Genomic DNA, 24,578 nt, shown 5'->3' on the forward strand with positions numbered 1-24,578 from the left:
TGCACATAGGCGTATTATCACCTCCTTTAATAATTAAATTCTCGTTCACAAAAAAACAAGCTCTGTGAGGCTTATTTCTAAAGTTATCATCATCCGTTCAGTCGATTTCAATTCTCGATCATTCTCTAAATCTTTCTCTCCACAACTCACGATTCCTCGCAACTTCCTTCAACTCTTGCATGCAAATCCCGCCTTCAAACATTAAAGTTTGTTTTGTGATGATACAAATTTTGAAAAATTGATGAATTTTGCTGCTGGGAAATAAAATACAAATAGGGGGCCATCCTTTTGTCATTGAAAGATTAAAAGTAGTCTAAATGTTTTTGTTTAATTATAAAAATAAATTATTTCTAATGTCAGGTGACAACGTCTTAATGTCTAACGTCTTCTTCAGTATGGTTTATTACAGAAAAAATTGTTAAATAAAGGAGTAACATCCTTAAATAAGAATTAACTGTTTGTCGTAATCAGACGAGTGAAATTGCGTCTTAAGAATATTGCCCACGAGTCTTAGAAAGTCACAATGGGGAATGCAGGCATGTAGGCTACTTCTGCTAAGGTGATATTTTAAAAGTTTGAAAACACTACAGCTTACATAATTATACAGTAACGTACTTTCTGTACGCACGTAGGCTATACTTACTGTATAGGCTACGCACACATAGGCCTACTCAATGTGTGGCCAATTCATATATTAATTCAGATAATACGAAACCAAGGAAGTTTCCAAAAATATTTGATAAAACTACTATTTTTTTGTAGATAGGCAAGTATGCATGTTATCGCAACCTGAGTTACAGAAAAAATGATGAATTATTATTGTCACCAAATAAGCAACAAACATTCTTGAAAATGCTTCTAGTCATCAATCAAGCTATTGAATTTTGTTTAGTTTAAGTTCAAATATGACCAATCAAATATGATCGAGTGGCATCTTTCGTTTTCTCAAATGCTAGCCTGTAACTATAATAAAATGTAAGCGTTTTGGGTAGACTAGGCTACGCTAACAAAGTTTCTAGCTTTTCTCAAACAGTCCATTATAATATAGATCTATATTCAAATATTTGTATTTTTAACTGTTCTTTTCTCAAATAACGCTTTTCGGAATAAAATGCGATGTGATGTTAAAATATTTAAAATATATCGAAAATATGAAAAAATGATTAAAAACTTATTGCAATTTTGAACTCATAGTTGAGAAAACTTAATGCAATAAAAAGTTAGGCCTACTGATGAAAACAAAAACACGCATTTTGTTAGAAGTTCCAACGGATTTGGTACAGTGGTCAACACTCAACATACCCTATACACAAAGCTATGATATCAGCCTTTAAAATAAAGTAGTTTGTTGTCTACCTCATATTTTAACTTGTCGTTTTCTGCAAGGCTGCTTGGATTATTACGCAAAAGCCTGCACAGTGCACACTGCACACGAATGAGTGTGAACTTTAACATTGCAAAGCAAAAGTAGTTGCTGCTGTTAGGGAAATTCTGGGCTTAGCCAAACAAGACTGAAGTCCAGTTTAAAAATGCTCGTGTAATTTGCAAGCATGTTTGCATTTGAATTAAATATATTGTATATGACATGATTGTCAAAAAACAAACAAAACGTCGTTGTAGTCCTTCATGAAATAAAAACTAAAGTTACTTTTAATTTGACGCAATGGTTTTTCTACCTATCGGTACTGTATTTGAAAGTATTTATGCTACAATGTTGGTTCTAATATTCCAAAAAAAATATTTACGTAAGTTAAAAAATGTTTTATTGACATTCTCAACAGTTGGATAAAAACATCAGTTTGATTTTCTAGTAACTGAATACCTGAAAATGAAAAGGGCCCAAGTCCACATTTTTACCCACCATCGTAATACTAACGCCTAGCGCTACCTTATGAGCAAAAGAAAGGTCCAAACACACGATTTGAAACGTGTTATCGAAGGCAAATAAATTTGTATGATTAGATGAATGGCCCAAGTCCAGGACTTCGGCCATTCTTTCATACATATTTGTACAATTTACCATGTACATTGCCCTGTTAGACATAGGATATACTTTAATTACTTTAAAGATAATTTTAACTACGGATTTGTTTGTTTGTTTTTTTTATCTTTATCCTGCATTGCGGGAAAGCGGACTTGAGCGCTATGCATCGGTGTACGCCTTCCGACGTACACCTGACCCACGCTGCAGCTGACTACAATGTCTGTTTCCAGTTGTCTACTCTACTTATGACTTAAATTTGGTACTACCCATTATTCGAAATCGATCACTGGGTAGAGGCAATTATCGTAAAGTTTCTTGCCCAGAGAAGCAACAGCAAGTGCGGGTGGCTGGAGTCGAACATGCAGGCTCTCGACTGCGAGCCCAACGCGCTAACCACGATCTGATGTATGTGGTAGGCCTACATGCTACGAAATGGAGGTCAAGATCATCATCATCATCACGTGCCGTCTCCGATCCGGAGGTTGGCTGTCACTTTCTTCCACAAGTCACGTTCTTCCGCTACTCTTTTTGTTTCTCCAATGCTTGACAAATCAGCCCACTGTATAACGTCATCTCCCCATGTTCGTCTCCTTCTTCCCCTGCACCTCTTTCCTTCCACCATACCTTCAATAACCAATTGATGTAGCTGTCCTGCCGATCCTCTCAAAATATGTCCCGCGAATTTCATCTTTTGTTTTGCCAAGTCGTTTGCCCATGTATCTTGCACTCCAATTCTTTTCCTAATTGCTTCGTTTGTAATGTGTTTTTTATATGATATTTTTAATATTCTTCTGTAGCACCAGAGTTGAAAAGCATTAATTTTTTTGCAAATTTCTTTGCTGTAGGTCCAACTTTCACTTCCATATGACATGACTGGTTTGATGTAACACGATAGAAGTCTCAGTTTTAATTGTAAATTTATTTCTCCTCTTAAAAACTTTATCGCCTTTTAACAAAATATTTGAGACAATCATTCACAAACGCTTGGCTAATTTCTGGGAAAAATATAAACTCTTCTCCCCTTTGCAATTTGGATTTCGTAAAAACTACTCAACCAATTTAGCAATTACTCAATTCCATGAAGATATCATAAATGAACTAAACAACAATCACATTGTGTGCTCAGTGTTTATAGATCTCAAAAAAGCATTCGATACAGTTAATCACGAAATCTTAATTGACAAGTTGAATCACTATGGCGTAAGGGGAAACTTTAAAAACCTTATTCATTCATATCTAACCAATAAGCAGCAATATGTACAGGGCGGGGAAATCAACTCTTCTCGCTCAAATATTACTATTGGAGTTCCTCAGGGCAGTGTACTTGGCCCCTTTTTGTTTTCAGTTTACATAAACGATCTTCCCGATGCAACTAATTTGAAAACTCTACTCTATGCTGATGACACAGTTCTCTATTTGGCTCAAAAAACTACCAGCAACCTCCAGCCGATAATGAATAAAGAATTATGCAAACTCTACACTTGGCTTGAAAGCAATCAGTTGACACTCAACTTGAGTAAAACTAACTACATACTTTTTAACAATAAAAAGACTACACCCTCCGATATGCAAATTAAATTAAATGATACAATAATTAAGGAAGTTGACCACACACGCTACTTAGGAATCACAATTGATAACAAACTCAACTGGAATATACACATTGATAGCCTCTCGAAAAAACTATCCTCTTCTTCAGGCGTACTGAGTAAACTTAGAAAATTTACTTCTAGAAAAGTTCTCATCAATATTTATTATAGCATTGTACACTCGCACCTATACAATATGGAATTATCAACTGGGGATGCGCACCCACAAAATACTTGAATAGAATTCAAGTTAGACAAAATAAGATAATTAAAATCGTTACAGGAGCATTTGAAATGAAAACTAAATTACTGCCACTCTATCAAGAAAATAAAATACTAACTGTTAATTCTACTTATAAACTAGAAATAAGCAAAATTATGTACAAATTTTATAATAATAAACTACCGGAAAACTTCAAAACTTTCTTTACACATGTATCAGCTATTCATTCGTATAACACCCGACGTTCAAGCTCCAATTCACTTTATACTAAACAGGCAAATACCCAACTATTGCAAAAAAGTTTAAAATGCATGGGAATAAAGGTATGGGACAGTTTGCCTCAAAATATGAAAAAAAAACATGAAAAAGGCTTCAAATTTTTCAATAAAATGTGCAAAAAACACTTCTTCAATAATCAAGAGCTATAAAAACGACATCCACTACCTGAATAGCCTATGTTAATTGTTATTATTTTTTGTAGTATCTGTATTTTATTTATTTTTTCTGTTCTTCCTTCCTTCTTCTTTTTTGTGTCAATTTGCTACAATATTTAAAAACGCAATGCTTTCTTTCGTATAACTATTTGAATGAGAGAGTGCAGACTCGACGACCTCCTACGCCTTCAGAGCTACGGTCTTTCGCACTCTCTCATTGGATGCACACTGTCAGTTTTTGTTTTATGTATGTTTCGGCGTTTCGCATCCAAACAAAAATAAAATGACCATCCATCCATCCTTGCATTTCCAAAATGACGCTTTTGCTTGACCGATTCTTCTTTTTATATCATTGGTGCATCTTCCATCTTGTGTAATGAGGGACCCTAGGTATGTGTATGTGGTGACCTGATCCAATTGTTCTTCTTCCAGCTTAATGTTTATTTTATTATTTCCATTGCTTTTTTCGATGAGCATTGTCTTTGTTTTCTTCAAATTGAGTTTCATTCCGTATTTTTTACTGATTTCATTGATTTTGTCCATGCTTTCTTGTAGTTTTTCTTCTGAGATACAAAGTGAAAAACATCAAGCAACGCGAAGAAAATTCCAATCAGATTTGGAACTCCACAAACGCAAAGCTAAGTCTTTTTATGACAAGCTAAAAGCTGACTCTGCTACGGCGGAAGACGATCCAGAAACGGAGACACTAGCTATCGACTTTCAACAAAACATACCTTTTCCTCACCTTCTTGTTGGAGAAATTTTTTACATGCCGCAAACTTGGCTGCATAACTTTTGTGTGTACAGCGCAAGCACGAAAACATCTACGATGTACATGTGGCCAGAAACTGTTGCAAAGCGAGGAGCAAATGAAGTAGTTTCGTGCCTTCATCATTATCTCCAAAACAAAGTTTTACCCGGAGTCAAAAAGGTAAACTTTTATTCTGACGGCTGCAGGGGCCAAAACCATAACCACACTGCAGTGCAGTTTTTTCATACACTAGTAAAAAACCGAGATTTTGATGCTATTGATCATAATCTGCCAATAAGGGGTCACAGTTTTCTGCTATGTGACCGGCATTTTGCTACGATTGAGAAAATGAAGCAGCGGAGAGAGAAGATGGAATGGTATGATGGATGGATCAACATGGTTGAAGAACAGTTTGATGTGGTTCGAGTTACCCAAGACTTGATAAAAGACTATCGTGGACACTTGGCTCAATATTTCAAAAAAGCGACGAAACGGGGAACTGAGAAGTATCTCGTGTCAAAATGTAAAAGCTTCCGTTTCAGGAAGGAGCATTCGTTTAAAATTGGCGTTTCAAAGAATATGATGGGACTCGTTCGAACTAAATTTCGGATCCTTCAGCTTAACGCTCTTCCTACCTTAGAAGCTAGTCAGTGCTATACTAGCCAAGTACCGATTAAGGCTGCAAAGAAGCAAGATGTTATCAAACTGATAAAATACTTGCGCCAAGAAACAAGCGACATGATAGATCAACTCGTTACAACGGAAGATGCATTCTTTGATGCACAAAACTCAGACTATGAAAACTAAAGAGTTGCTTTTTACACAAACTGCTTTTATCTTACGCAATGAACTGAAAAACTGCTTTTACTGTACAATGTACATAACAAAAGTCTCAGATTTCTTTCATGATGAATGTATTTTGATATGATAATGGGACAAGGTCAGTGGCGTACCTAGCTAGAGCGCATCTCCCCCCCTGCGTGGCTTTTGCCACTGCATCTTCAGCTAAGAAATGCTCCGTTTTTTGTCCCAAAAAAGTTGTTTTTAAAAACAAAAAAAGTCTTCAACCTCGAGAGGGGGCCCTTAAACGTAGGGCTTTTTAGGTGCGGGCCCCCCTGCGACTGCAGGTATTGCAGGGGGGTTCCTACGCCAGTGGGCAAGGTGCTATCTATCAATATATCCAAGCAAAGCGCAGTGCATTACAAATTTGTGAGGTCCTGATTATAAGAAGGGTCCAAATCCAGTGAGTTTGACGATCCGCACCGCATAAACTATAACGCACAGCAACACACAATACAGCTTTTTTGTTGTCTATTCCCATGTGTAACTACCCACATTAACCAGGCTTTGATATCTTTAACAAACAAAAAAATTGTGAAGTTTTTTTTGATTTTCTCGAAATAGTATCACCTAGACTTGGGCCATTCTCATTTTCAGGTATTCAATTGTACAGTCTATAGGCCTACTCATTGGGGTTCACGACAAGTGGATCTCGTGTAAACTGTAAACCCGCTGAGGAGTGTGAACACCAACAAGTTGGCAGCAAATCAGCGTACTTGGCTACAGATAAAAGTACCCACAAACTATGTGACTTTCCAAGCAGAACAAATATACACAGTTAATTCTTGTACTGAAAGGCGTATTTTTGTAAAGGCTCTGCCTACAAATTCTGACACCCCGCTATTCTTTCGGCTCAACATACAAAATAATCCATGCAGTGTGACCCACGGAGGCCAAAAAGGTATTTGACTTTATAAACTTTAGATGACGCCAGTAACAACTCAGGTTATTGCTTTGTTAGAAAACATGGATTGCTTTAATGAACTTGCTGTCGATTGTTGGAAAAAATAAGCTTAAAGTTGGATCATACTGTAATTAGAGATATAAAAAATACAGTTTAGTCCAAAAAATGTCTGAGATGGAGCACGTGCGTTGTTTGTTGTTGCTTATTTGTTGTTTTGCAAATCACCAAATCTGCCGGTGGTATGTGAGCTAGCCAGAGGCGTAGCCAGCACAAAATTTCAAGGGGGGAGGCAAATAAGTATTATGCACATGTCTATAATCCGGCAACGAGTCGGCAATAGCAAAGCACCCAGAGGGGAGGTCTAAGGAACCTCTCCCATATAATTTTGAAGAAAATACCTTAAAATTGCGCTTTCTGGAATTACTTTCAGCCTAAATCCATAGAAAACTTTGTCAAATGATATTGCGACGGGGTAGCCACTTTAACTTAACAACGTTTGTAAGCCCCTGTAGGCTAAAGCATGCACCAATCAGAAGCTGCGTTGTCTGTGACGTCAATAGAAGTTAGAGCAGATAAAAAATACAAACAGTTCTGACAGAAAAGAAGTTAAAGTGGCTCTGACAGGAAAATAAATTTGCTAAATTTATCTAAGATACCAAAGAGATGACACTAACAAACTTCCCTGACCAGCAAATCGTAAAAAATATCAACAGGCTACTAAGTTACATGCTTGAAAACTTTCGTTCACTTTCGGCGAATCTGACACTCATTTAATTGTGAAAATAAAAACGGCAACACCGCTATGACGTCACCATGGGTGGGAAGGATACATTCTTTCTCTGTGGTGAGTTGGTGAGGTATGGTACGACTGCTTCAAAACGTCAATGTGTGGGGCTCTATGTGTCTAATCTAAAGCATGTGCAAAATGAGAATTACCGAAATGAAAAAGTCAACTTATTATTACTATCAGGTTTAGATCAAATAGATTGAGTTTATTTTTATCAAACAGCATCTCAATTCAATTGAAATTGGAGTTTTTCTAAACTCTTGTAGGGCTACAATTTGGATAATTTTTTATTTGTCCTAATCTGGCTATAGCCATTTGCAGTGTAACAGCAGTATCTCACAAACAGTACCCTTAATTTATGGTTGAGGTAATGCCTGGAAATTGCTGTTTATGTGACAGAGTCAGTGACAAAGACGTGTGCTATCTTTTCATGATTTCAAACAAAACAAGGTGCTGACATGAAAATAGTCCTATCCCTAAAATAGTCAAAGTTTTCTTCAAGTGAATAAAAAAGTAACAGTTAACCTCTCAAGTACATGTAGCTCCACACAGAGTGAAATTTACATGCCTTTTGACTCTTTTTTATTTCTTTAAAAGTATTATTGACTCAAAAAGAATGTCTAAAAAGACATTACGAAAAGTAACTACGGACAAAGGCCAGTGTTTCGATCTTCAGATCTCTTCAGCGTAGTAAAGTGAAAGTAGAAAGTTGTCTTGAAGCGTTGGTTGAGGTGATGATTTGAAACTTGAGTGATTGTTGTGAGACAATGAGACTGGATTTAAGTTTTAAATTTGGACCTCAGCGAAACGTAGTTTTACAGCCTATTAAAAGGTGTGATTTTTTTAAGAGAATTTGTGCTAAGAAATGGCAGGAATTTGTTAAAAATAAAAAATAATAAAATACATGCCAAAAGGCATGTAAATTTCACTCTGTGTGGAGCTACATGTACTTGAGAGGTTAACTGTTATTTTTTTATTCACTTGTTGATTCATTCATATCAGTTTGTATCCTCTGGGGATCCTTCTCTTGTATCATGGGCCAATCCTATAGATGTTTGCTGGTACACCCCTTCATTTTCTTTGAATTTTTATACTTATGTGTACCGCTAGAATCTAATTTCTTGTATTTTAGATCCATCTTAGATGATTGTTTTGTCCTAGCTCAGTTGCAAATTCTTGTCTTTTTTTCTAGTTTTTATTTTTAACAAATTCCTGCCATTTCTTAGCACAAATTCTCTTAAAAAAATCACACCTTTTAATAGGCTGTAAAACTACGTTTCGCTGAGGTCCAAATTTAAAACTTAAATCCAGTCTCATTGTCTCACAACAATCACTCAAGTTTCAAATCATCACCTCAACCAACGCTTCAAGACAACTTTCTACTTTCACTTTACTACGCTGAAGAGATCTGAAGATCGAAACACTGGCCTTTGTCCGTAGTTACTTTTCGTAATGTCTTTTTAGACATTCTTTTTGAGTCAATAATACTTTTAAAGAAATAAAAAAGAGTCAAAAGGCATGTAAATTTCACTCTGTGTGGAGCTATGTACTTGAGAGGTTAACTGTTATTTTTTTATTCACTTGTTGATTCATTCATATCAGTTTGTATCCTCTGGGGATCCTTCTCTTGTATCATGGGCCAATCCTATAGATGTTTGCTGGTACACCCCTTCATTTTCTTTGAATTTTCTTCAAGTGTTCGAAAGTGGGATGGACCATACAAAACTAGTTGTACATGTTCTCTTCACTTCACTGGAGATGATTTTGTTAACACGACCAAGCCGATTTGGATCTTCTCAGCAATGAGTGGCGTGCTGGGAACTGTAGGTGGTGCGTTTGCCACAAGTGCGAGTCTATGTCCCAGCCCAATGAATGTGTATGTTGCCATGAAGTGCCACAAACGAAAGAACTTTTGAAGAAAGACGCATCTAGTTGTGTTACTAATTTGACCGATTTTGAGGCACACTTAGGCCTACATCCTGCAGTTCTGAGAACTTTTTTTATGATGAGCAGAAAGAACTGGAGAAAAAGCAATAAACCGAAAGGAGAAAACGGAGACCTATCAAAAGAGTAAGGACGCTACTACATTAGGCTAAAAATAACCTAAACGCTAAAGAATGCACACTAAACGAAGTGATTTTATTTCCTTGCAGGCAGTATCGGTAATTAGTCGCTTACAGGCATGTATTGGAGTGGATACTACAAGGTGGTGCTCTCGGAAGCAACAATCGGATTGTGCTGCCGTCATGCATTGTTTGGCGAATCCGAAATAATTTTCAAGTCCAGATGGTTACCGTTACACCGGATTTCAATGGCCAACTGAAGGCAGATTATGAGAGAGAGAACTTTTATTTATTTATGAATAGTGATGAATGATGATGAATTAAATATGAATGATGATTCGTACGATTTCTTCATTTTTCACTTCAAATATATTTTAGGTTTTGTAAGAACGTATCTAGTACAGTTTTATTAAACTGCAAAAAACAATAAATCTTTGAAAAAAGCAAGCGCTTGTACCAACTCCGACCAAACTGTGATCCACCAATTACATCTAAAAAGCATTTGTTTCATCCGTCGCTAACGACGCCCACCCAGGATGACGTAATATCACCAAAGTCGTCCCAGAGCAGTGAAATAAGGAGTTTCGCCTGTGGTGGCGCTGCGTAACTGTCGTTTTGTATAAATTTTGCCCTAACCAGTCGAGCTTCGAGGTTAAGATTAAAATGTTCGCTAAACATAATTCTGCGCTAGAAAATGCTTAGAAAAGTTACTATACTTGGGTCCAACCTGTCATGGGCACTTTAACCGTATCTGTCACTGCTTCCTTTTGGCGTCAAGAGTTACTGGCCGAGACCATCAGGTCTACGTCTCTCTCATTGCTAATTACTCCGTCGGCTTATATCAAATAACAACGGGAAAAAGTATGCCGTTGGTCAAAAGCCTTATCTATCACTTCAATCAATTTATTTCGCAAAATATATTCGTGATTGTGTATTTTAGGTAGAAAAGGTGATAAAGAATCGGTTTTTGACCTATTTTCACCATTTCTTGGTCAAATTTCTTAGTTCACATTTTATTTTGAAAGTCCTCTTGCATAGAACACAGAATTTCATCAATTTTGTTTTTCCGTTTTTGTGCAAACAGTATTCCATGCACTTTTTGCACTACAAGGCAATTTGCGCAAATAATAAATTACCTTCCTAATTGATGTCTGCCAGCAAAGAATGACTCATATCGCGTCAAAGACCAACTCCCTACCCAGACAGCAAAATCGACGTTGAATCAATGTAAAAATGACGGATTTTGCTGCCTGGGTAGAGAATGAAATTTTAGCCCCGTCGTGTTATGACTGACAGACACAAAATAAAACCGCACGCTAATAGTAAACTGTCAATCAAGCTATTGAATATGAGGAAATTTCTTGCATTTTATAACTGGCTGTGACAAAAGGTTTATTGTGAACTTCACAATTATCCGATACCAACATAATCGGGATTAAAAGTTGGGGCAAGAAAAAAAAGTAAAAGTCAAGAAATCTCAGGTTTCTAGCGTCACTGCTTCTATGTGAAATTGCTGAATTAGCAGAGGGCGAGACCATAAGGTTTACGCCAGTAACAGATACGGTTAAGTGAACGTTCCGGCATGTCCCATAGGGTTGGGGGATACATTTGGATGACGTGGATTCGATTCTCACCCCTGTCATAACTCTTATATCTTCTGTAATTACCAAACAAAGTTCAAAGCACTAATCAACTCTCTGACTGAATGCTAGAAAGGTCACAATTGGACGATAATAACCACTTAAACCATGTTCTGATTGGTTCATGCTTAACAACCTCTTACAAACGTTGTTACGGTAAAGTGGCTATCCTGCGACAGAAGATGAGATGTTTATTAAAAATATTTCGGGGGGAGCAATTGCCTTTTTTGCCCACCCCCCTGACTACGTTCCTGGAATTAGCTTGCAATACCTAATAAAAAAGCTAACATAATACTATGCTTTTTTTTGGAAAGTCAGTTCTCAAATAAACACGTTCAAGCTCAGTCCTGGCATCGGTAAACAGAAACACAGGCACCTATTGTGTAAATACGATTAACAAAGACTTTGAACTTTCCCACCTCATTATGACAATACGATTCTGTCATAAGTACACCCAAGATGAAAGTAAATAACGATTTACGTCAGGGATAGCCTATAGCAGGGTTACTCAACTAATCCAAAGGTTCAGTTTGACAAGTTGAATATTTTTAGCGGTTCGGAGAATCAGTTATTTCCCACGCAACCACGAAAGTTAAACTATCTGTACCAAACCGCTTTTTTAGGTAAAATGTAACTCGAATTGGATTTTTGAGAAAGTGTTGAATGTCGAAGCCCCCCAGCAACTGGGATAATCACAGTAAAAATTGATTCCTTTCACTAGAAATCTGTTTAGAGAAGCCCTGAAACGTGGCAATGGGGCTATTCTTCCAAAAGCTCAAGGTCCACCATCAACACCCAGAAGGTCCAGATTCGGACCGCCAGTTGAGTAGCTCTGGCCTATAGGCTAGTGCGTCAATAAATCATGGTAGAGTTACATATTTTTGCAATCATCAATGTCATGTTAAAAATGATATGGCCTCCTACATAAAACTGTGGAGGTATTTCAATCCCTTAATTTAGCATATTTGTGTATTACAAGCTAAGTGAACTCAATTTTTTCATATCTTATTGATAGGCTACTTCATGTAAATTTTGCAGAAAAAACAATCACAGTTCAAGCTTATAGCCTACAAGGTTTTGCGTTCGTACCAAAATCCTTTTTCTTTAGAGCACGCTTCAACGTTTGTGTTTCTACATTTTTCTAGACCGCCGCAATGATATGGCAAGTGGTCTTCCTTTTTTGCTTTGATGGTCGAAAATATAAAATTTGATGATGAAGCTTTGATCAGAAATAGAAACAATTGATCCAGAGAGCAAATTAGTTGTTTTTTTACATTGCAGACGTTGAATCAATGTAAAAAAACACTGATTTGCTGTCTGGAAAACTATTTGTACCGTAATGCAAATCGATCGTTTTTTAATTTAATACTTTAACGCCACTATGGGGATTATCAACAACATGTTTACAGAGATCATAAAGATGTTAGTCAATCGACAACCACGTGCTAAAAACTAGCCGAGACAATACGGAAAGGTTTTCTAATGCATTATTTCTGTTTAAGTTTTCCAAATCCTTGTTCATGACAGCAACGTAAACAAAACGCAAATATTTTTGATCAACACGTTATTAGCTAATGCACTTATCTGGCACACAGTTGCAACTGCTGCTGGAAAATATAATAATTCTGAAGAACACCTGAACTTTTTAATATTAAGCTAACTTACGTTTGCTCAGCAGTCCTGCAGTTTAGCTCACGAATACAAATGTTGGAGACCCTCGGGATCTTCATTTTATTTCGTATTCAGGTGTTCGCTGGTGGTCAAAGATTTAAATTAACTGAACACAAAGACAAGGAAACAGATCTACAAATAAAACCGTGTCCTTTAGAGGGGTCGAACCGACATTGTGCAGGTGCTTTCACCTATCGAGTTGGCAGCCGACCTTTGGTCGAACTGAAAGAAAAGGTTCACACACGCATCTGGTATTTGTGATCGTTGTTTTTGTAGATCGTCGTGCAATGAAAAATAATTATTAAACTGATTTGAATCAACTAAAAATAAAAACTACATAGGCTACAAACTTCATGCCACTACAACGATGAAGATCATGAATTGTCATTGAACAAGAACTATTATTATCAATTATACATTTGAAATCAACAAACTTAAATGTTAAAACTACATTGAAAATTATAACAATAAAGTTTATGAGCTATCATTTGTTACAATCAAGAAAAAGTCAAACGACGAATTGAACATTGCCTTGAAAGTGACATCTGCTGCAACAAATATATAGTAGGGTGTTTCATTTTTTCACCATTTTTGAAATTCAAAATGCCTGGGGTCCCATCTGGTGGTATTTGGGGTAAAAAGTTTATACCCCAATTTTTTTTCAATTATGACGTCATATTGAGGTGGTCCACGAGGTTTAAAATTTTTAGGCCTCAAATTCTCGAAATTTGGCCGTATCTTCGGAACCGCTCATCATATATCGACAAAATTAGTATCAAAATGCGCAAAAGGGTCGGTTTCCTATACCTGATGTAGAGAATATTAAGGTCTATCTGCTTCAGAAAAAAAGTTATTTCAAAAAATCTGATTTTCGGTCTATTTTCTCTTGATGAACAGAGATCAGGTGATCAAGATAAAAGTTTTTCTGTATTTTTCCACTCTTGGAAGCTGTTATTGCGTAATAATAGTTGGTGTTAAGGTTTCAGTACTGGGCTTGTCTAGTCTTGATATCTGCTTAAGCAAAGCCCCATCTTGCATTGCTCCGGGACTCTTCTTGTCGTCGTCCACAAAAGAAATGACATGGGAAAGATATATTTCGTTTATGTGGAACATGCATTAAAGGGTATGAATATCATGACCAACTTCACCATTAAAATAATTGACCAGTCGAGTATTGACTCCGGACTTTTTTCCTGTGTTGAGAGCAGTCGTATCAGCCATGACTGAATATTGGGATAGGTGAACTCTGCAAGCCTCCTGGATGATGGTGCCAAAAATCAGTTCTGCAATGACCGACACACTTTTGGGAAAAGATTTAACAGCAAGCACACCTTCGTGCTTCATGCCATTATCATCAACAAGTTGGCCCAAGGAAACGTATCGATCTATTTGATCGACAACGCGCCCATCATAACATAAGCTGAGTTGAGCAGAAGCTGAGTTGAGAAAGTTCTCATTTTCCATCAGAGATTTTTCTCTCGTTTTTTGTCGTTTGCGGTATACTGTCGAAGGTGATGCAGCATTGCAGCTACTTGATCTTTTCCAAGAACCGACCTCATAAGATCTTACTGCTGGCGTACCGAAGTTATCCTACGATCAGCAAGTACACAACTTCTATCATTTATGGAAAAAGAATGTACTTTCTTGTACACTTTTCCCCAAACAGCTGGTTTCAGAGGCTCGTATTCCTTATCATCTTCCCAATTTATATCACCATCAGAGTCGCTTTCGCTACTGTGTAGACATCTAACTACTTCATTTATTTTTCTTTGTTTCAAACATAGTAGTGCCGATGCTTTGGCAGATTGTATGCCAGAAGTGCTAGGTTTCTCTGTTTGCTAAGCACTGGAAGACCAGCTTTGTTCCATATGCCAACTACATCTTTCAGCAGTTCATCTTTCATGAAATGGAGTATTTTCTTCAAAAACTTAGGATTAGTTTCGGCTACTTTCTTCCTCAAGTAAAAATAGTGACTGGCTATATCTGAATTCAGGGGAAGCACATTTCTCTCCAATTCCATGAAGTTTTGCATCGACTTACTAATACCTGACCTTAATGCCATAATGACACTTAATCTAAAGCAGGTGAGCAGCATACCTCTTCCTCAACGGTTACATTAATATTATAATAGTAATACCTTCAAATTACTATTTCATCTCTTGCAAAACGAACAAGAACTATTATTACGCAATAGCAGCTTCCAAGATGGAAAAACACAGAAAAACTTTTATCTTGATCACCTGATCTCTGTTCATCAGAAGAAAATAGACCGAAAATCAGATTTTTTGAAATAACTTTTTTTCTGAAGCAGATAGATCTTAATATTCTCTACATCAGGTATAGAAAACCGACCCTTCTGCGCATTTTGATACTAATTTTGTCGATATATGGTGAGCGATTCCGGAGATACGGCCAAATTTCGAGATTTTGAAAACCAAAAATTTTAAACCTCGTGGACCACCTCAATGTGACGTCATAATTGAAAAAAATTTGCGGTGTAAACTTTTTACCCCAAATACCACCAGATGGGACCCCAGGCATTTTGAATTTCAAAAATGGTGAAAAAATGAAACACCCTAATATATAGCCTAAGTGACATGCTAAAAGTATAAAATTCAAAAACTGCCTCTTGAACGTGTTGAAACCACGCAAAAATTTCATTTTATGTGATTCCAAAATTTTCTTTAAAATGCGTTGAGAACAATTATAAGTGTAAAGCATGAAACAAAAAAAATGGTGCAAATGTTCGTTTGAATAAAAAACAAACATAAAAATAGCACTACGAAGCTACTGCGCCAATGTCCCAAGATAGTGTGTCTGCAAAGAAAATGTCCCAAATACCACATGACGTCAAGGCCCGTAGAGAGGATACTTTGGACCCGGTGAAAATGAGATCCTTGGGCCTCAAATGAAGACATTTCACCATTAGACCCGGGCCCCTAAAATTATCCCGGGTCTAAAAGTATCCCTTGGACCCCTGTCAACGTTACTGCATGACGTCCTTAGGGTCAGAAACGTCATATTGCAGACTAGTGACTTTATGTGAGTTGAAAGAGTTATAGCTTACTGTACACACCAGGGCTGTGGAGTCTGGAAGTGGAGCGGTTTTGGCGTGTCCAGAGTCTTTAAAAAAAGATGGACTCTGACTTGATATACTGTAAAATAATGAACAAAAAAAATTTTGTGCTCGCCATTTGTGCTCGGTATTGCGCTTTAAAAGTTTAGCGAAGACAGAAATGTTTGTTTTTGCCAGTTTTTAAAAATTTCGCCATTTCAATTTTGATCACAACTTGAGTGAAATTAAATTTAAACAATATGAAAAACGACAAAAATTAAAAGTAATCTGGTAACGTTAACATTTGGCAACACTGAAGTCGGCCAGTTATAAACCGAGGAGTCGGATTGCTATATTTTTCGCACCGACCCCACAGCCCTGGTACACACAACACATAAGTTATGTACAAGATAAATGATACAAAAATTTCATCACAAAAGCTTTAGAAGATATCTTAATTACATAATATTATAAAGTCCCACTCAATCCTAACTAGAATGCAACATAAAATATCTCGCTTGCCTCAGGATTTGTTAAAACTGAGAAAAATATGAAGCTTTAAATTGTTATAAAACGTCCGAGGTACTTTAACGCAGGAAAGTTGCAACCAATACAAAGTAACACGAGTATTCACTTGTGTTACTGGAATGTTCTTTCAATCATTTCACAGTTTCTTTATCTTCTTCGTATATTATTGTATATCAAAATACAACACACCAGAGAATCGAGTAATTACGAATGCAGACTACAACACTAAATATTTGTGAAGCACCGCTGTAACGGATGAATGTGACATCACAACCTTTAAGATACAATGTTTTGGCTGGTTGGCACGAGCAAATAAACTGTCAAACTACATTGCGATTCAACTGATTCCCCTATGTAATATATTCGACTAGGGCAGGGGTTCTTAAACTTTTTTTAATGAGGACCCCTTAAAATATATTTTGGTTTGCGTAGACCCCCTTTGTGGCCTATTCCGAGAAACTTGTTTGATCAGCATGAATTGGACATAACGCAATTAAATTAAAATGAATTGGTCAAAAAATTTATATTTTATTAAATTTAAGAAATAGCGAATGCAGATTGTTTTTCAATATTTTTGATTTAATTTCATTAATGTGAAGAATGCTGCTGTTTGTCTTCAACAAGAACATGAAATTGTGGCTTCGTCTTTGATAGGGCTGATAGGATAGTTGTTTAAATTTAATCTTTTTTCTTTTGAAAAATGTATTATGTTTTTGAAATTATACACTAAGTTTTCAATTGGGCTTTCATGGACCCCCTAAAACTAGTCCACGTACCCCTTCGGGTCCACGGACACCAGTTTAAGATCCCCCCTGGACTAGGGACAGGTGTGTTGTACCAGTCGACCTCGTAGTTCGCACAACGTGCGAGATGTCATACTGCAGCTTTATTACCAGTAGTGACGTGTTACAGTGTGTTCGTTGGGAACAAACCCAGGCTTTACAATGCGACATTTCAGCACCACAACAGGGAAAAGCGATACAATTTAACAAGACGTACTATCCCAGACAGCAAATCAGTCGTTTTTTACATTGATTCAACGTCTGCAGACGTTCTACGACACAAAGTCAGCACACGATTCCACGTCTGCAGACGTTGCATCAATGTAAAAAAACGACTGATTTGCTGTCTGAGTTGCTGAACCTTACAATAAAAATCTGTGACTAAAATGATCTTTTCGTGGCATTTGTTTAAAAAAAAGTACAAAATGAAATTCTTGATACAAAACTAAAAAGATTAACTGAGGTTTGAACATTGGAACGTACATATATGAACTAAATGGCAAAATAAAATTGGACAACCGTTGGCGGAAAATTGATAATAACTGATTTTTACGTATTGGTGAACAACACTGAATTTAAACTACATTAACACATATTGTCTAGTCAACAGCGTAAGACTCGTCAGCGCGAAACCCACTATGGGAGGTTATACTCGATCACATAACCATTTTGAATCAAAGATACAGATTAAAAAGATACAATTTTGAAGTGCAAAGTACCAAAAATATTTGTGTTTTATTGCAGGCAAACGCAATGGTTAGCCTGGCTCTTTCACGACATGATTTTCACTTGATGCATATCTTGAGGGTGAGAATGTTCTCAAAATGTATCAGCACTTTAAATGTTTTTGCCAAATCAAGAGTCTGCCTAAAGGAAAACAAATCAACTGATTGGCTAAAGCAGCGGTCAAGAGCTCTGTGGCATGAATTAGTGGTTCGATACTGATGAGCCCAGCCTCATGAGCAAAAGGCGTGTCTATCGCTGTCAATTCATTGCTACAATAGGGTGTGTCATACTTTTGCAAAAATTTATTTTTTATCGGCTATGCTAAAAAAGGTGATATTTTAATGACAATAGCAAGTCCTGATAATTTGAAAGAATTTGAAGAAGGTCTACCTACATCGATTTTCACTTGAAAATCTTCGTTTTTGGCCAAAATTTGCATTTTTTAAAAATTTTCTTGATTTTATAATTTGATACCCAACTATTTTTTTCAGCTTTTTTGACTCCAGTATGGCTCAAAATAGTTACACTCTCCCTCCTAAATGTGGTTAAATGGCTCTACCCTCCAAAAACATTCTTGTAAATAATGTCAAAAAACCAGTGAATTTTGAAAAAAAAAGCCAAGAATAGTCTCCATTATTGACTTTCTGATTTGAGGGCAATGAGGATCCTGACATGCTTGTGTTTTGCAGAATATCAAAGGATATGATTACATTCTAAAACAACATTAACAATAAAGTGATAAACAAAAGTTTACAAGATAAATATGTGATAAAGTGATTAAAACACCTTCTCCAAGTGTATCAAATCATTTGTGATGCAATAATGAACTCTGGTTGCTTGATAATGGTAGCTTGAAGGTTGCTGGTTTTCCAGTTTGTTTGGGAATAAAAAACCAAGGAAATAGTAGACTTTCAAAGATAATTTAGCAATATCCAACACCAATGTATAGAATCAATGTGAAGATTGCTGATTTAAGAAAAGCCAGCTTTAGTTCAGATTGGTTTAACCTGTTCAGTGTTCACTGGGTTCAGTGGTCAGTTAGTAGCCTAAGATTGTTAAATTTTGCAGTAGCCTATGTCTGCAATGTCATTCAAAGCTTATCCAGATCGCTTTTTGATTAGATTCATCAGGCATTGTTTTAACCAGATATCCAGTGCTCGTACAATATAAGTTATAACTTAAGCTAAGCCTTCAGCTAAGGTTTACCATGCAAAGTAACATACTAAGCACAAGCTATTACAGGTAGGCTACTGCAAAAAGTTTAGTCATTGTTTTGTTTTTGTTGTTTCCAGATCATTTTTACTGTTAGTAAAATTTGACTGCAGTTTTAATGAAACAGTCATTATGGCTACTAACACAAGAAGTGCTTCCAGCTGTCATTTAAGTAATATGATAGGATGTGGCAGCAAGATGCTGCCATCAGAACTTCCAACTGTCAGAGATGTGCTGAAGCTGGGTCTCTTTTTGCGAGAAACAAGTGAGACTAATCGCAGAAATTATACACAGAATGAGCTCATTACAGATATCTACAACCAGGTGTATGCTCAGTGGCAAAAAGCTAATGCCCTTTCAAATTCCCTGTCATTATTGCAGAAAAAAGCATTATGAACCGGTTAAAAAAACTGTGGAAAAGAGCAAATGAGATTGGAAGTGGTAAGGGAAAAACCGAAGCACGCCAAAAGTTTCTAGGAAGCATAGACTCATTGTTTGACATCCTTCATTGCAACTGTGTTATAAAAAAATGTGATGAATGCCAATGTGGTTCGGGTTGTGAAAAAGTGGTTCATATTTTCTGTACCTGCACCCGTGAACACAAGATTCCAGTTATGGATTTAGAGTACATCAAGGGACAAAGGGAAAAAAATAGCAGCAAGGGGCCCCATCAAATGTCTCATAAGGATGTTCCTGAAACAAGAAAACAAATTGCAAGTGCTTTAAATCAAAAAAGAAAGATGGAAGCCAGCGAGAAAAGAAAATTTAGACTAGAAGAGAAGGATGAAATGTTCGAACCTCAAGAAGAAGAACAAGATGACTATCAAGCAAACAAAAGTCCACAAGATAATGAATTTGTTACAGAAGCTTCTGCTTGGCCTTCTACTATAAAGCGACGTAAGCGTAACACAGAAAAAATACCAAACATTGCATTAGCTAGTTTACGACACAACACAGGCTTACGAGAGGCAGCTGAAATAGCCAGTGCAGCTTGGATGGATGCTGGGATTATATCAAAGGATGACCTATCTAAGGTGATTGACCATAACAAGCTCAGAAGAGCACAAACAGAAGTGATGAAAAGCATCGAATCCAAGCTTGAAGAGCAGATCAAAACGGAAGGAATTTCCTGTGTGTTTTTTGATGGAAGGATAGACAATACTAATTCTTATTTCTATGTTGAAGGATCTAGCCAAAAGTACCCAGGAATGGTAAAGGAGGAACATTACTCGGTGTGTAGTGAGCCAGGAGGAAAGTTTTTATTTCATTTTACACCAGATACTGCAACTAAAGAAAAGAAACATGCTGAAATCATTGCTGAGAAGATATTCGAGTGGTTGGTCGAAAGAGGATTGGACAAAACTATCCTGGCGGTCGGCGGGGACTCAACTAACGTAAACACAGGTGGAAAGGAGGAGTAATGCACTGTTTGGAAACTAAATTGAACAGAAAACTGGTTTGGATAGTTTGCGACTTGCACACTGGAGAGCTGCCTTTGAGGCATCTTATAATTGCTCTTGATGGAAAGACCGTATCTGATAGTCAGTGGTCTGGACCCCTAGGCAAGATGTTAGACGATGCGACGGAGATGGAGATAAATCCAAGTTTTCCCACGATTAGTGGTGGTCCAGCACTTCTTAATCTTCAACCAGAAATTATAAAAGATCTGTCTACAGATCAGTGCTATGCATACAAAATCCATAAAGCTATAAAAACTGGTAACCTCTCACCATCTCTCGCTCGCATGGAAATTGGCCCTGTAAATCATGCTCGCTGGCTCACTACCGCTCTTCGATTCTGCCGAATTTGGATTTCCAAGCATAATTTAAAGGGAAAAAAGCTACAAAATCTTCAAAGCATTGTTCAATTTATCATGGGGGTCTATCTTCCTAACTGGTTTAATATTAAAGTGAAACATAAATGGACAGAAGGTCCCGCCAATTTGTTGTTCATGCTAGAACAGATAAGAAAGCAAAAGACCGAAGTGCAGCAGCTGGTCATTCCTGCAGTGCAAAGATCAGCTTGGAACGCCTTCAGCGAGACAATTTTGCAGGCAATGCTTTGTTCCCAGGATGAAAGTGAAAGGGTTTGGGCTGTTAACAAGATCATTGAACTGAGAGGAGAAGGAGAAAGCAAAGTCGAAAATGAAGCAGTGCGAGTGAGACGGGTGGAAGAGATTAATATCGATGCAACTAAGATTTCAGACATGATAAAGTGGGAAGCATCGGCTTATGAGCCACCTCTTACATGTTCTCTTACAAGCAGTGAACTGAGAAAGTTTTATGCTATTCCTATGGACGTGCCCATGTGGTCTAGCCACACACAAAGTGTTGAGAGGTGTGTAAAGATGGTGTCTGAAGCAGCAGCAACTGTTTTTACACAAGAACGAAGGGAAGGGTACATCAAATCCCAGCAGGTTCGCCGTATGCTGATGTCCAGAAACCATTCCAAACAAGACATAGCAAAGGTGATCCAGTTTGGCAGTTTCGGAACAATTTAAATATCCATTTTGCCAACTCTTGTTGTGTTTCTGTAGTTGTGCAACAATTATCTACGTGTTTTACGATGTGTTGCTGTGTTTTAAATGTTTTTTCAATTTTTTTTAATTTTTAAAAAAATTGAAAAAACTTCAAATTTTCTCGAAATTTCAGATGCAAAATGATGTAGGTAAACAAACTTCAATACTGCTAAAACTTTTTTCCCCAGTACTAGGCATATATTTGCACCATTTGTTGGGGTAGCCGAGAGAATATTTATACAGATTCTAAAAATCAAAAAATATGACACACCCTATTGCTACAATCGGCTGCCCAGAGACGCAGCTCAATGCAATTCTTCAATTAGAGTGAAGTGAAACAAAACAATAAAATCGAACAAAAATGAGAAGCTAATTCAACGTCGTGATGAAATGTTTGTATTGGTGGTTCGGTGTAGCAAAGCTGGCTTACTTTAGCGCTTCTGCTTTCAGAAAAAATAATCATGTTTCAATCCTTGCAATTGAACAAGATCTCGCTAGCGCAATTGCCGTTACGGGATCTCGGGTTATTGGTACAGCCGAAAAATTAATATTAGATGTTGTTACAGAAACCTTTTGGTAGTATGCAATACCTTGCGTACCCACATCATTTAATGAAAAACAAAAAGCATTCAAAACAAATCAGGAAGTTCGTCGATAAAGGTCTTGAACAATTTCCTTACAAATGCTCAATGGTGAAACAGAGCGCTGAGGGTGAACACGGCTCATTTAAAAGTGACCACTTTCTACATAACAACACTTTTTCGATGAAAGCAAAACCACGTGCAAACATCAGCTGAATACATTATCAGCATTCGAAACGAGATATGAAAATTAACAAAGAATTAAATGCGTGAAAATTATTAAAAAACATTATTAGTGAATGAGTAAGAATAGAACAAAAACTGATGAGTTTTTCCGGTATCACATCTAGCATCAAGAGCTCCTTTATTTCTTCTCCTTAAAAGTGTTCAGGATCTACTTCTTCAACTGAAGAACAAGAACAACCAAGGTCATCAAAGTGACGACTCCACACGCTATGGGGATGATGATCGTATTCAAGGTTTGATCAGATGGCTCAAGTACAAGAACGTTGTCAACGTAGGAGACTCTGTAAGAAGCCTCGTATTTTTCATGGTTGGCAATTATGAGAGCATCTTGGAGAGCGACGCGGTTCGCAGTGATGATGCCTGCCAAGTGAACAAAAGAAAATGACACGAATGAAAATGACTTCATTTCAATCCGAGTTAGATCTGAAACTTCAATCCCGGTCCGGAACTGTTGGGATCAGGAACTTTCCCGATCTGGAGATTTTGGTTTTGAATCCCAAAGTTTAATTGTGGGATGCGGTATGTTAAAGTTAACTGATCACTTATTCAGAGCATAAGTTTGCACATTACGTACTTGTACCGAAATAAGAAGTTCTGCTTTTCAACAAAGTTTTGTTGTATAGAGTTTTTTACATTCCTTTTGACAAAAAAGGAGTCAAAAGCCCGAAGAAAAGAGCATAACCCCAAAAACGTAAGTCATAGCATAACAATGGCAGCAGCAGCTTTCGACTTAGAACTACAATCGCAATAACGTACCTGCTAAGTCCGCTTTCCTAAGAACAAACACATTCTCATCGCTGGAAGAAGATTGAGGTAAAACGACATAAAGCAACATGTGAGTGTTGACGTCAACAAGCTGTGGATAGCCTTGTACAATGACCACGTTATCCGAAGTGAATTCACTGAAAGAGCATGAAAATGTTGACATGATTTTTCTCATTGGGTTGAAAAACGAATAGCTGTAAGTAACTCCTCTTAGCAGTAGAAAAAAGTAAAAAAAAAGTATTAAAAAATAAACAAAACACTTAAAAACCTCAGTAAAGGTCTAAAACCGTTAGCAACAGAGGGGAGCTAAAGATTTATGACAACGATTAAGAAATATTTGATGCATATAACTTTTACGTGACAAAAAGACATGAAGCACTTTTATGATTTCAATCTTCAAAACCTCTCAATGATTCGTTGGTAACTTTCTTCAAATCTTTTATCACAACACAGAAACCTCTGTTATAATTTTTCTCGCTTTCTAAAGGTACAAAAAGTTTCCTAAAAAAGTTTTGTTTTTTTTCAAGGCAGAATACTGTATAGAAATGCTGTATAAAATGTGTACCAGAAACTACATAATGTAGCCTATTATATTACATCGTACAGAAAGCTATGAATAGTGGGAACAAGTTGCTACAGAACCTGAATTCTTGCATGGTACAAGCAGAAAGATTGGTTTTGCAAAAGTCTCCAGCAAAACTTGCAATAGAGTTTTTGAACACCTTTATGACGTCATTACCCCAATCTGGAAGCTGAACAAGGTCCAACTGCACCAATACTTGATTGTTACTTGAATCTGTTAAATGGTAGAAGGTAAAATAAGCAAGCGATTTATTGATTGTAAACACAAATAAATCAAGACTACAATTTTACTTTAGAAGTTTAGAGAATAACAAGTTTAACTGAAAGTTGTTTGTAGTTGCAGATCCAGTTGTAAAAATTGTTGGGTAACTTAAGTGGGTGGTTCCTGACCACCAATAGTGGGATTTTTTAAATCACTTTTTAACAAGTAGCGGTACAAGTACTTTGTAACAAATAAATGTATACTATCTTAACAGTCGATATAAATGTTACGCGGAAAAATAACACAGTTTGTGATATTTTTTAGTCACATAATGTGCAATAAGAAGTTGAATCACCTGATTCCAATGTTGCATAAGTGACAAAGCATTGAAGAAGAATCAAACACATTCCTTTAAACAGCATTGTGTTGGTTAAGCTTGGGGGCCAATACTCAACACTTGAAATTTACAAATCGAGCACACTCATAAACTTATTC

General features: G+C 36.8%; 1 long non-coding RNA gene across 1 annotated transcript; it reads left to right on the plus strand.

The window, feature by feature from the left end:
• The first annotated feature begins 13,321 nt into the window (after nucleotides 1-13,321).
• Nucleotides 13,322-15,700, plus strand: LOC145783585 (uncharacterized). Its single transcript, XR_014290931.1, has 2 exons — nucleotides 13,322-13,457; nucleotides 15,480-15,700. It is a non-coding gene; the product is annotated as an uncharacterized LOC145783585 (long non-coding RNA).
• The last annotated feature ends 8,878 nt before the right edge of the window (nucleotides 15,701-24,578 follow it).

The sequence above is a fragment of the Aplidium turbinatum genome, chromosome 1, assembly GCF_918807975.1.
Source record: "Aplidium turbinatum chromosome 1, kaAplTurb1.1, whole genome shotgun sequence".
Classification (NCBI taxonomy): Eukaryota; Metazoa; Chordata; class Ascidiacea; order Aplousobranchia; family Polyclinidae; genus Aplidium; species Aplidium turbinatum.